Here is a 14,797-nt window from a genome sequence, read left to right as displayed (position 1 = left end):
GGTTGTCCCCTTCTGCAAAGAGCATAGGTAAATCAAGGTCTGATTGAAATACAAACTTCTTTCCTTAAAGTTGTAACTTGCCCAAGTTGGTCCTTTCCACTGTGATGTTCAGCCCTAATTGCAGCCATCAAAGTATGAATAGAGTGTTCGGGATTTTCAGAGATGGAGAAAGTTTCTTCCTACTCTAAGGATCAAGAGGAGTATTTGCCTTATTTGGGGCTGTGTCTCTAAGAATTCTTTAAATAAAAAAACCAACTTTATTGAGATACAATTTAAATACCATAAATTCACATTTTTTATATATATATATAATTCAATGATTTTTAGTAAATTTACCAAGTTGTGCAACTATTGCTAGTTTTAGAACATTTTCATCACCCCAGTAAGATCCTTCATATCCAGTCACAGTTAACCCTCATTCCCACCCCTAACCCCAAGTGAACATGAATCTACTTTTCTACCTCTATAGATTTGTCTTTTCTGGGCATTTCATATAAATAGAATAGAATCATATAATATGTGATCTTTTGTGTTTGGCATCTTTCACTTAGCATAATGTTTTTGAAGTTCATTCATGTTGTAGCATGTATCAGTATTTTACTCTATTGGTGTTGGCATTTAATATTGGTATTCCATTATGGATATACCCCATTTTTTAAAAAGATTTTGTTTATTTATTTGAGAGAGAGAGCACGAGAATGGGGAGGGTCAGAGGGAGAAGCAGACTCCCTGCTGAGCAGGGAGCCTGACACAGGACTTGATCCTGGAACTCCAGGATCATGACCTGAGCCTAAGGCAGTCGCTTAACCGACTGAGCCACCCAGGTGTCCTGGATATACCCCATTTTGTTTATGCATTCACCAGTTAATGGACGTTGGGCTCTTTCCACTTTTTGGCTCTTATGAATAAAGCCATTATGAACATTATCATGCAAATCTTTGTGTGGACATTCAATTTACATTTCTTGAGTAGATATGTAGGAATGGAATTGCTAGGTCATATGAAAAATTTCTATTTCTATTTATTTAAATCTTTTGCCCATTTTAAGATTGGGTTGTCTTATTATTGAGTTGTAAGAGTTCTTTGGATATTCTGGATAAAAGTCCTTTGCCATACATTACAACTTGAAAATATTTTCTCCCAATCTGTGGCTGATGGCTGGTCTTTTCATTTTCTTAATATGAAATTTTAAAGTAGTCTGCTTTGCCAGCAAATGTCCTATATCAGCTAGCTGTGACCAATCACAATATATAACATATATATGTGTGTGTATGTATGTACATAGAATATTTATCTTGGGATGACTAAGGATACTGATACATACATATGAGTACATCATCAAAGGAATCTTCAAATGACTACATAAATGGATAACACATAGATGATAATGTAGCTACACTATTGACAGGTCAAATACAAACATATTTTAAGACAGGAGAGGAGGGGAAATAGATATTATTTAATGTGCTACTAAAGAAGCAGATAGATAATTCCATATCACAAATTTGTCTTATTATGCTTTGATTATTATATTTCAATATGATTGGTTTCCACTGTAATCCCATGTATTTTATTGAATACATTTAAAAAACTATTCTGAAAAGGAGTCCGTAGGCTTCACTAGACTGCCAAAGTAATCTGTGACATTAAAAAAACCCTAGTTATGCAGTTGGTTTTTAGAATAAACAAGTTGTCACTTTCTAAGGCTTGTTCAGGGATGAGGGCATTTGCATTGACTACAAATACCAATAATCTGTTAGATTTTAGGCATATTATGTAGTACCCAGTAAATATGCCCCTAGGTACTATAATCTTATAATCAAGCCAGATCACAGGAGCAAAGTATGCTGTTTCCCTAATGACTTCATTAATATAAGAATGAAACAATACAACATTGTATTGTAAGTCCTAGCCAGAGGAATTACTCAAAAAACGAAATAAAGGCATCCAAATTGGAGAGGAAGAAGTAAAACTGTCACTATTTGTAGATGACGTATTATATATAGAAACCCTAAAGACTCCATCAAAAAAATAAAAACATTAGAACTAATAAACTCAGTAAAGCTGCAGGATACAAAATTAATACACAGAAGTGTGTTGCATTTCTTTACACTATTAATGAACTATCAGAAAAAGAAATCAAGAAAACAATCCCATTTACAAGTACATCAAAAAGAGTAAAATACCATTGAATAAGTTTAACCAAGGTGAAAGACCTGTACATTGAAAACAGGACATTAATGAAAGAAATTGAAGAAGACACAAATAAATGGAAACATATTCAATGCTCATGGATTGAAAATAATTAATATTGTTAGAATTTCCATATAACCCAAGCAAACAGATTCAATGCAATCTCTATCAAAATTCCAGTGGTATTTTTCACAGAAATAGTACAAACAGTTCTAAAATTTGTATGCAACCACAAGAGACCTCGAATAGTCAAAGCAATCTTGAGAAAGAAAAACAAAACTGGAGGCATCACATGCCCTAATTTCAAACTATATTACAGAACTATAGTAATTAAAACAGTATGGTATTGTCATAAAAAACACATAGGTCAATGGAACAGAGCAGAGAGCCCAGAAATAAACTCATGCATATATGGTCAATTAATCTCTGACAAAGGAGCCAAGAATATACAATGGGGAAAGGACAGTCTCTTCAATAAATGGTGTTGAAAAAATTGGACAGTCACATGCAAAAGAATGAAACTGGATCAATATCTTAGACCATACACAAAAATTAATTCAAAATGGATCAAACACTTAAATATAAGACCTGAAATCATTAAACTTTTAGAAGAAAACATAGGCAGTAAACTCCTTGACATAGGTCTTAGAGATGATTGTTTGAATCTGACATTAAAATAAACAAGTGGGACTCCATCAAACAAAAAAGCTTCTGCACAGCAAAAGAAACCATCAGTGAAATGAAGAAGCATCCTACTGAATGGGAGAAAATAATTGCAAGTCATATATCTGATAAGAGGCTAATATTCAAAAAATACAAAGAACTCATACAACTCAATAGCAAAAACACAAGCAGTCCTATTTAAAAAAATGGGCAGAGGATCTGAATAGACATTTTCCCAAAGAAGACATACAGATGGCCAACAAGTACATAACAATGTGCTCAATATCATTAATCATCAGAGAAATGCAAATCAAAACCACAAAGAAATATCACTGCACATCTCTTAGAATGGCTACTATCAAAAAGATAAGAGATAGGGGTGCCTGGGTGGCTCAGTTGGGTAGGCGTCTGCCTTCAGCTCGGGTCATGATCCCAGGGTCCTGAGATCAAGTCCCTCATTGGGCTCCTTGCTCATCAGGGAGCCTGCTTCTCCCTCTCCCTCTGCCTGCCACTCCCCCTGCTTGTGCTCTCTCTGTCAAATAAATAAATAAAATCTTAAAAAAAAAGACAAGAGATAACGAGTGTGGGCGAAGGTGTGGAGAAAAGAAAACCCTTGTACACTGTTAGTAGGAATGTAAATTGGTGTGACCACTGTGGAAAACAGTATGAAGGTTCCTCAAAAAATTAAAAATAGAACTACCATGTGATCCAGGAATTCTACTTCTGGGTATTTACCCAAAGAAAATGAAAACACAAATTTGGAAAGATATATACACCCTCATGTTCATTGCAGCATTATTTACAATAGGCAAGATGTGCAAACAATTATCCATTGATAGATGAATGGATAAAGAATTTGTAGTGTGTGTATATCTACAATGAAATATTATTCGGTCAGAAAGAATGAAATTTTGCCATTTACAACAACATGGATGGACCTCAAGGACGTTATGTTAAATGAAATAAGTCAGACAGAGGGAGACAAATACCATATGATAAATCTTATATGTGGAATCTAAAAAAAGAAAAACCAAGCTCATAGATACTGAGAAGAGATTGGTGATTGCTAGAGGCAGGGAGTAGGGGGTGGGAGAAATGGGTGAACTGTTTTTTTTTTTTTATTTAAATAAATTGAATAAGAAATTTTAAAAGAATGAAACAGATTGACATCAATTATCAACATGTATTTGGTTTTGCTTGCCTCAATTATATGGATAGTTCCATAATTTCACCACCATGCTTAGAGTATAGACTAGTCCTATCCTCTGTAGATTTCAGGACATACACATATAGAAAGAACATATTAGGAAAGTGCCATCCTGTATTAAACTATCAAGTCCTTTTAAGCTGACTAAATGTCCCCGTGAGGTAGATCATAGGGCTGTAACTTGTTTTAAAATCTAATTAAATGTACATAAAAGACCCAATAAGCATGCTCAAAGGAAAACAGTGATGGGAAAATTAGCTAAGAGCAATTATCCACTCTCTTACCATCTTTAATCAATCCCTCTCCTAGGACTTTTCTGTTCTACAAATAATAGTAAAGTCTCCTCCATTATAAAAACAAATAATAATAATTAAAAAACCATAGCTTTATTTTTCTCTGTACCTCTAACCCCCTCAATCCTATTACCACCAAATTCCTGCTCATTGTCTACTCTTCTTCAACAACCATTTACTCCTAAGCCTATTACAGTCTAGACTGAGGCTACTCTCCAAAATTGCCCTCTTTCAAGTTACTAACAGCTGTCTAACTACCAAGCCCAATGGATTCTTTTCATTCTATCTGACTTACCTATTGTTTTTTTTTCCCCAGGTTTATTGAGAAATAACTGACATAAATCACTGTATGACTTTAAATCATACAGCATGATGATTTGATTTATGTATGTTGTGAAACGATTACCACAATAGGTTTTAGCAAGCATACATCTTCTCATATAGATACAATAAGAAGAAAGAAAAAACGTTAAAAAAATTTCTCCTTGTGATGAGAACTCTTAGGATTTATTCTCCTAACACCTTTCCTATATACCATACAGCAGTGTTAGCTGGAGTCATCATATTGTACCTGCCTAGTACTGATTTACCTTGTAACTGAAAGTTTGTGCCTTTGGAACACCTTCCTCCAATTCTCCCTCCATGCATCCTCCACCTCTGGTAACCACAAGTCTGGTCTCTCTACTGTAGTGTTTTGCATTTTCCAGTCATTCTGAAACTGCCTTTCCTTTTTTGACTTTCAAGACACTATGTCTCATTGTTGCTCCTTATACTTCTCTGATATTTTTATTTTATTCCTTCAACATTTATTTATTGAGCAAGCACTGTATTCTAAATAGTATGCCAGGCTCTGATGACACAGTGGTGAACAAGTCAAGTGTGATCTTTGCTGTCATGGAGCTTATCATCTTCATTACTCTCTGCTCCTAAAATGGTGCTCTTTTTTCTCAGCATTTTATCGTTTGCCTTCTTCTCGCCTCAACAGTTTTAACTATGTATGACTCGGATACACTGATGACTATCAATTTATATTTCCAGCTCAGACATGTCTTTTGAGCTCCAAACCTATACTTCCAATTACCTAGTCAGCTCAGATCTCAATTAGTTGATACATACAAAGCACTTAAAACAATGCCTGGGGGCGCCTGGGTGGCTCCATCGGTTAAGTGTGGACTCTTGATTTTGGCTCGGGTCTGGATCTCAAGGTCCTGAGATGGAGCCCCGCGTCAGGCACGGCGCTTCGCATGGAGCCAGCTTGGGATTTTCTCTCTCCCTCTCCCTCTGCCCCTCCCCCAGCGCTCCCTCGTGCGCACGTGCTCTCTCTCTCTCTCAAATAAATAAATTAATTAAAAATATATAAATACTAAACAATGCCTGGAGCACTCAACCAATGCCAGCTATTATTATTTTCTATTGCCTCAAATACAATGTGTCCAAAAATGAAACTGTTTTCCAATCCTTTCCATGACACTCCAACCTCCTGCTCTCATTTTTTTTTTTATCTTTGTTAAATATCACCATCTACCCAGTTTCAAGGAAGAAACTATAGAATCAGCCACTAACTCTCACTATCTCCATCCTTCTCACCAAGCTCCATCAGTTTTGCCAAAAATCTGTAGAATCTAGATTGGTTCCAAACCTCATTATCATATATCAATAGCCTCTTAACTAGTTTTTCTACCTCCTGACTCCATTCTAATCTCTATACGGCCACCAGAGTTATTTTACTAACAGTAAATCCAATTATGTTATCTCCTGATTTCAAACCTTTGTTGGTTTCTTGTTTCTTCCAGTATTAAAATACATACTCCTTAGCTTGGCATATTTAAGGGCCTTCATGATCTGGCCCCAACTACCTTTCCAGCCTCGTGTCTGTGTGTTTTTTCCTGCCAACCCTCCTTCTCAACCTCATAGTGTACATTACACTTCATTCGGATTGAACATCTCTCCATTTCTATACTACCTTATGTTCTTTCCTATCTCTTTGTGTTTGTATATGCTGTCCTCCTTAGCTGGAATGTCTCTCTCCATTATTTACACTTTCTCCTCTACCTGGTGAACTCCAATCTTTATTTTTTTTAATACCCAGATAAAATGTTATTTCTTCTATGAAACCATCCCAGACCTCTTCAGAAAGAATTCATTCTTCCTTCCCCTGTGATTCTAAGGCTCTTTGGACCTCTTTGATAGCACCTGCCATGCAGTCATGCAAGTTCTGTGCTTATATGTCTGTGTTGTCCTCTTCAGCCTTGTACATACAATGTCCAGGGTACGACCAAGCATGACAGATGACTTTTGAATGAGTAAGATTTATTCCTGCCTTTTCCTTGTCTATCTGAGCAATTACTAATATTAACTCTAATAACAATTGCCTCGATGGCAAAATAACCACCTTTTTCAATGGTATAATGTTTAAGAGAAAGGACTCTGGAATCAGACTTTTGTTTGAATGCTGCCTCTGCCCACTGGCACTTCCTAGCTGGGTGACTAAGGACAACTCATTCGACCTTTTGGAGACTCAATTTTCTCATCAGTAAAAATAGGATAATAACGCCTTCCTCCTGAGAGTGTTGTGCGATTAGAAGAAATAACAAGGTAGGTGCTAAATCCCTACTCTGCCCCCCACCACAGGTGTTCTTTATTTCTTTTATTGCTGAGAGAAAATTAAAAAAAGATTCCCCAATTTTGGCAACCGATATATAACAAGGTGAGAAAAAGGGAGATGTCAGAGAAGACTCTCTCATCCATAGATTGTATGTCTGGAAGGATGGCTATGTTTCTCAGTTATCCCCCTTATCTCTTTTTCTCTCTTCCACCTCTTTAATAATGACATATAATTTCTAGTGCTTTAAGTTTACGAAGTATTTTTCTCAATTATATTATTAGCTGCTCAGAGTGACCCTGTGAAATATATAGGGCAAATGTTCTCAGCCCGGAGAGATGAACTGATTTATCCAAGATCACAAATCCAGCCAATGGCAGAATTAGGGTTAAAACCCACTATACTGTGCTGTCTCTCGAATCCAGGCATTTTATCATCTCTTATCTGGACTCCTACAACAGACCTGACTGTTCTTCTGGTTTCAGTCTTCCGCTGCCTCCTACCTTTGTTCCTGATAGCCATCCTCTCTGCAAGCAAAGGACCTATTCTAAAGCACAAATGTGATCGTGCCGCTCCAACATTTGTGAGAGCTGCCTGTACCCATCATCATCTGGCCCTGCCTACCCATCCCACTCCATCTGCTGTTACTGTTCTCGTACTGATGTTTAAATCACAGTTATACTTTTGGTGTTGGCTCAACATGCCATGCATTGTCACTCCTCCTGCTTTTCCTTCTGTTTGAAACACCCTTCTCTTCTCCGCCCGTTTTCCTCCTGTGTCTGCAGATGGACATATTATTCTTCCCTTCAGGCCCACTTTAGTGAATAATTTTCTGAAGTGTCTCCTTCTTTCTATTCTTCTGTCCCTCCTGTTTTTCCTCCTTTCCTTCCTTTAAAAAACTAGGTATTTCATGCCTACTATATGCCAAACACTGTGGTCGTCCCTGTGGTTTGAAGGACCATGGCAAGCACTAAGCCAGTGTGGCTAGAGCCTGGGGAGGGGGAAGAGCAGGGAGGTTGGCAGAGCATGGTGTAAGATGAGGCTGGAGGAACAAGAAAGAGCGAGACCTGCCCTGCACTCTTATTTGCTCCCTGACTCCCCAGAGCATTTACCTAATGCTTGTGGTAAGGTATATTTCTCTAGGTGGGGGATGATAGGCATTATGGTTATTGCTGACCACCTACTCTGGGTCCAGCTCTGACCAACTCTTCATGCATGGAGGGGTCACTTCTGTGGCACACATCTGCCCGTTCCAGGTTTATAAAATTCAGGAAAGCCACGAGGCATGTGTCTTTTCTCGAGCTCTTTTTAGGTTCCATGTTTAAGTCTGGAGGTCTATTTCCCGATTTTTTTTTCCTTTATGGATTATAGTGTGGTTAAAAAAAGCAAAAAACTCCAAATCTGGAGCCAAATGCTCCTAGGTTCAAATATAGACTCCAACACTAACTATGGCCTTAGGACAAATCCTTAAATATATTATTAGCTGTAAAATTATTACTATGGTCATCCTCTGATCACTCACTGTGACTGCCTGTGTATCAGAAATGAGTGCTGAGCCCATCTGGGGGACACATGAGAGCCAATTGCTTAATTATTTGTTGGATTTGTTTTTCAAGCTTCCTAGGAGAGAAGAAGAGTCAAAATTGTTACACTTGATCCAGTTTCCCCAAAGTCACCTCTACCTCTGCTGTCCTACCTTTGTGACCCCCTGTGGAGACCAGGGTCCCAACTGAAGATTATGTCTGAAGGGAGCTCCCCAGGCATCTTTGAAGTCCCAGTTCCCCTTTGTCTAGCAACAATAGGGTTAGTTTGCCAGTATCTTTCGATCTGATTCACTTGTACTAAGGGGGAGTTGGTGCTCTCCAGTGGAAATTTCCCTGTCCATAAAGCTCTACAAGATTCACCTGGGACTGCTGGTCAAGCGGCTGAATTGGTCCTTTGGGAGACAGATTTTCTGTTGAGGAGGAAATGAAAGTTAAGTGGTATCTCTCTTTGCTCTCTAAAGCTTTGAGTGACCATTTTTCCTTCCCAGAGAGAAGAGGGTTGGCAGAGAAAAATCTAAAATGCCTAGAATCTCTAAATTCTGTTTGTTGAGTGTAGCAGATCCTTAAAGATGAGGATTAACTTTGGACTTATAAGATTTATGTGACCTTGTCTTGGAGATAAGATTAAGTTGCATAAATACTTACCAGCACCTAGCATGCAACTAGATATCCGGAGCATGCTCATAGATAATAATGTCCATGTTGATGTTGATAATGATGAAGAAAAAGAATTAGAGCATTTTTCAAAATTTACAGCAGTAGACCCTTTTCTCCCCAAATGAAATTTCATATGATCCCCCATATAGAATCCAAACCAAAATAGCCATTTGCCAGTAAGCCAAAGTTTTTTTTTTAACATTTACATATTTGTAAAGTCAGTAAGAAGGAAGAGGCTAAGAAAAAAAAATAAAAATCTGAAATTGAGAGCTGTTAGCAGTCGTTGTCTCCAGTTTCTGTTTTATTTTGGTTATATAGTGTGGAGAAAATACTGATGTACCCAAATAAATAGTGGACATCGTGGGGTGAGGGCTTTTTTGTTTAACACTTGGTCTTGCTATGTCAAGTGCTATGTTTAACATTTCAGTTAAACAAATGTAGCAATAAAATCTATATTTTCAGGTCTACAGACACTACTTTCTTCTCTCTTCTCTCTCTCACACATGCACATAAATACACAGTGTTAACTTGGCAATGCACATTAACACAATTGGTGGTTTCCGATGAGTTAATGTTTGGTATGCAACCCATTTGAATGCTGCATGCTGTGTTTTATTTCAGTTTTAAAATAGTTTAAAACATATTTTTCAAATGAAATTAAAATCAGATGTTGCGGAACTGTCAAGATACCTCCATGATCTTAAAGCACCGAATTACATAATAATTGGGCATTAAACTTCATAGGACAGAATGAGGTGCTAATAGAAGGTGAAAGAGGAACACTACATTGAACACTACATCAAAACACTACATCAAAAACTAATGATGGGGGCGCCTGGGTGGCTCAGTTGGTTAAGCGGCTGCCTTCGGCTCAGGTCATGATCCTGGAGTCCCGGGATCGAGTCCCGCATCGGGCTCCCTGCTTGGCAGGGAGCCTGCTTCTCCCTCTGACCCTCCCCCCTCTCATGTGCTCTCTCTCTCATTCTGTCTCAAATAAATAAATAAAATCTTTAAAAAAAAAAAAAACAACTAATGATGTATTATATGTTGGCTAATTGAACATAATAAAAAAAAAAGTAACATCATGACGCCTGGGTGGCTCAATCGGTTAAGCCTCTGCCTTCAGCTCAGGTCATGATCCCAGGGTCCTGGGATCGAGTCCCGCATCGGGCTCCCTGCTCGGCGGGAAGCCTGCTTCTCTGGGCTCCTTGCTCAGCAGGGAGTCTACTTCTCCCTCTGCCCCTCCTACCACTCATCCTCTGTGTGTGTGTGTGTGTGTCAAATAAATAAATAGAATCTTAAAAAAAAGTTGTAACTTCACCCAGATGCCTACTCAATTAAAAACCTCTATTTCTCCCCCCACGCCCCAAATCTCTCCCCACTGGACTACCAGAAGGATTGAAGGCACAGTGGTCAAGTTGGAGGAAATCCATAGCTTTTTCTGGTTTGATGCCCAGCACCTGTTTTGGAGCCTTCAGCCTGAGCTCTCCAGTCTTGAGGCCATGAGAGAAGCTTGAGGCTCCCAGTCTCCCTGGTGGCCAGGAGAGCCAAAGGTGCTGAGAGATTGCTGCTGCTTTGTCCACTGCCCCCCAGTTTACACTCTCCCAGTCAGAGTATGAGTCAGTGGGGAAAAGAGAATTCTGACAAAAAAACTTTGTTCTTTAGAGCCAAATGGATAGCAGTTCCTGTCTCTATTTTGAAGGATCACTCAGGGCATTTCTATGTGTACATTTCTCTGTAAATTTGGTTATGCCCTTCTGTATACCCGTGAGAGTATGTCTTTATTTCAGGTTTTTTGTTTGTCAGTTTTTTTTTTCTTTTTAGTGTTAAGTGTCTTTTACTGTCTTTTTTTTTTTTTTAAGATTTTATTTATTTATTTGAGAGAGAGAGAATGAGAGACAGAGAGCATGAGAGGGAGGAGGGTCAGAGGCAGAAGCAGACTCCCTGCCGAGCAGGGAGCCCGATGCAGGACTCGATGCGGGACTCGATCCCGGGACTCCAGGATCATGACCTGAGCCGAAGGCAGTCGCTTAACCAACTGAGCCACCCAGGTGCCCTCTTTTACTGTCTTTTAAAAAAATTCTGAAACAGTCTCAGCATTACAGAAAAGTTTCAACTATGGTACAAAAAGTGATTCTTTACCATTTTGAGAGTAATTTGCCAACATGATGGCACATCGCTCCCTAATACCTCAGTGTGCATTTCCTACAAACAAAGATATTCTTCTATATAAACATCTTTTTCTATTTAAAAAGTTAATAACACAACAAAATGCTTTATATAAAATATTACATAAAACAATAAAATGAACATTCATAATAATGTCATGGACATAACATAATGAATATATGGGCATCACCTAGCCTAAGAAATAAAATATTACTGGGGTGCCTGGTTGGCTTAGTTGGTGGAGTGTGTGATTCTTGATCTCGGGGTTGTGAGTTCGGGCCCCACGTTGGGTGTGGAGATGACTTAGAAATTAAATATTAACAGGAAAAAGAAATAAAATATTACTGGTGCAATTGAAACCACCTGTGTATCACTCCCATAGGTCCACCTGCACCATCTTAAGTTTTAGTATATATCATTCATTCCTAACCTGCAGTTTCATTGTGGGTTTCAGGTGGGTGTATGAGTGCCCTGAAATTGTATGTAAAATTAGATACGTATGTGCATTTTTCTGGGGGAAAGATCCATAGTTTTGATGAGATTTACATGGATATAGGTAAAGTGTGTGTGAAGTATGGTATTTCATGACAAAATACTCTACAGTTAGTGCACATCCTTCTCTGCTACTCATTTATTCTTTTGCTCTTTGTAGTCTGGCTTTCTTCCCAACCAGCTCACTGAAATTAATTTCTTCAAAGTCACTTCTTAATCACCAAAACTGAACTGCTTCCCTTGAGTCCTTCATAGAACTACCAGTAACATCTTACTCTTGACTCACTCGTCCTTGTAGACTTTCTCCTTCCGCACTTTGTTGACATTCTTTTGTCTCCTCATTTGAAAAATGTCACAGCTACCTCTTATGGTGGTGAGGATTAGCTATAATGTTCATAAAGTGCCTCGTTGTTGTATGTGCTTCCATAAATTGTAGCTACTACTGGCAGTTCATTCTCATAGCGCTGTGGTGCAGCTCATCATCTCCCAGTCCCCCCCCCCCCCCCCATTTAAGGTGCTGCTAATGGACAGAGGTCATGCCAAGAAGACAGCCTGTAATTACCGCCAGCTTCCTGCGGTGCTGTTCACTAGCCTTGTTGTAGCCCTATACCTATTAATAGTCCTGGTTAGGGCAGGATCCGTGATCCCTAGAATCTTCAGGAGAAAATAATTTAGATGGAGACTAGTTAGCCTTACATTACATAAGGATATACTTTTAATTTCATCCCCCAAAGTTTGTAATACTCTTCTCAGCCTGGTCACCTTTAAGGGCCTCCAATGATGAGAAGGTAGTTCTTTCTTCCTTGTTCATTCAGTTTTTTTGCCCACTCTGCTACTAAATAGACTGACAAATGAAGGTGCCAACTCTATTACAGAGGACACCTGCTGGCTTCAAACTGGCCTAGAGCCTGTTATTCTGGATAGGCCACTGAAGAGCCATATGATTTTCAGTCACTATTTACTTGGAACAGAATGAGAGGAAGGATTTATATCAAGTTACCAGTCCCTTGAGCCTCCCTGTCCTGACTTGTCCTCTTTATTTTTCACATCCACTATTAGCTGCCAGTAACAGTGACATACTTCTGTTCATGTCCATAATAGAACCCTATGATATTTCAGGACACAAGCCTCTGAGAAGCACCAAGACCCTTAACTGAGGTTCGTCTGCTGCGAGAAAAGCCCCCAAGCTCTTTTTCCCCCCTCTGTTAGGAAGAGTGCTTGACCTCATAACTGCCATCCCTTCAGTCAGGATAGGATGGGTTATGTTGCTATAGCAAACGACTCCCAACATCACAGTGGCTTAAAATAACAAAGGTTTATTTTTTGTTTACACTGCATATCCATCATGGGTCACGTGGGGGACATTATATGGTCCTCAACCTCAGACCCAGATGGAGCAGCCACCATCTGGAATGCTGCTGATTGTTGTGACAGAGGGAAAGAGAGCTCTGAAGGTCTCACCCTGCACTACCAATTAACTCTTTTTTTCTGCAGCGGACCCATGTCACTTTTTTTTTTCATTTATCATTGGTCAGCTTTGATCAGGGGATCAATTGGAGGCCAGAAAGTGCAATCCTACCGTGTCCCCTGAAGGTGGAGAGCTGGAAATAGTCAGTCACACTCTTACTTCATGTGCCCTGTGGAAAGACATTGCTGGTCTCACTAGGCCGGTCCCTTTCCCTGGGATCCTCTTGCTAAATCGCTTCCTTTCAATTTCACTCATTCCTGTTTTCTTGCTTCTGCAAAAATCAAGCTACTTCTTATGAATTTGATCATTATCATCCAAACTGTAGGCTGTGTTGTTTAAAGCAAGGTGTTGTTTTTTTCCCCCCTTGATTTGAATCCCTTCTGCCTCTTTGGTGTTCCTGTAGCTGTATGCTGCAGTGGTATACAAAGGTGTTAACCTAGAATAATTTTATTTCAATAAAAGGCTGTCTTTTGTTTTTTTTATTTCTACTTTATTTTTTAATTAACATAGAACGTATTATTGGTTTCAGAGGTACAGGTCTGTGATTCATCAGTCTTATGCAATTCACAGCACTCACCATAGCACCTACCCTCCCCAATGTCCATCACCCAGCCACCCCATCCCTCCCAGCCCCCACCCCTCCAGCAACCCTCAGTTTGTCTCCTATGATTAAGAGTCTCTTATGGTTTGTCTCCCTCTCTGGTTTCGTCTTGTTTTATTTTTTCCTTTCTTCCCCTATGATCCTGTCTTGTTTCTCAAATTCCTCATATCAGTGAGATCATATGATAATTGTCTTTCTCTGATTGACTTATTTCGCTCAGCATAATACCCTCTAGTTCTGTCCACATCATTGCAAATGGCAAGATTTTGGGTTTTTTGATGGCTGCATAATATTCCATTGTATATATGTATACCACATCTTCTTTATCCATTCATCTGTTGGTGGACATCTTGGCTCCTTCCATAGTTTGGCTATTGTGGACATTGCTGCTATACATTGGTGTGCACGTGCCCCTTCAGATCACTACCTTTATATCTTTGGGGTAAATACCCAGTAGTGCAATTGCTGGGTCGTAGGGTAGCTCTATTTTCAACTTTTTGAGGAACCTCCATACTGTTTTCCAGAGCGGCTGCACCAGCTCGCATTCCCACCAACAGTGTAGGAGGGTTCCCCTTTCTCTGCATCCTCGCTAACATCTTTCGTTTCCTGACTTGTTAATTTTTAAAATGCTCTATTCTGGACTCTTTCTCGCCTCTTGCTGTTTACTGTTAGAGTAACAGAACAGCTCTAATTCTGTGATCCTCTGACCATGGGATGGGGTTAAATGACTTGCTCGAGGGTAGGTAGTAGTTGGTATTAGAGGAGCCTGAACTAGAACTCAGATTTTCTGACTCAAAGTCTGTTTTCTTTTTATTACACCAGGTCCTATTATAAAGAAAGTTGTATAACTGGTGGCTGTGTAATTTACTCCCAGAGAGGACTGGTAACAACAGAATCTGGTCTTTAAT

At 39.1% G+C, this 14,797-nt stretch overlaps 1 protein-coding gene across 2 annotated transcripts in view; it reads left to right on the top strand.

The window, feature by feature from the left end:
* The window catches only part of COL4A6 (collagen type IV alpha 6 chain), a 274,938-nt gene that overhangs the window by 3,280 nt on the left and 256,861 nt on the right, over positions 1-14,797 (top strand). The gene's annotated exons all lie outside the window — the stretch shown is intronic.

This window comes from Mirounga angustirostris, unplaced genomic scaffold (genome assembly GCF_029215605.1).
Source record: "Mirounga angustirostris isolate CCGP_5_RB_7025 unplaced genomic scaffold, mMirAng1.0.hap1 SCAF_11, whole genome shotgun sequence".
Taxonomy (NCBI): Eukaryota; Metazoa; Chordata; class Mammalia; order Carnivora; family Phocidae; genus Mirounga; species Mirounga angustirostris.
This window is presented reverse-complemented; position numbering and strand designations above follow the sequence as displayed.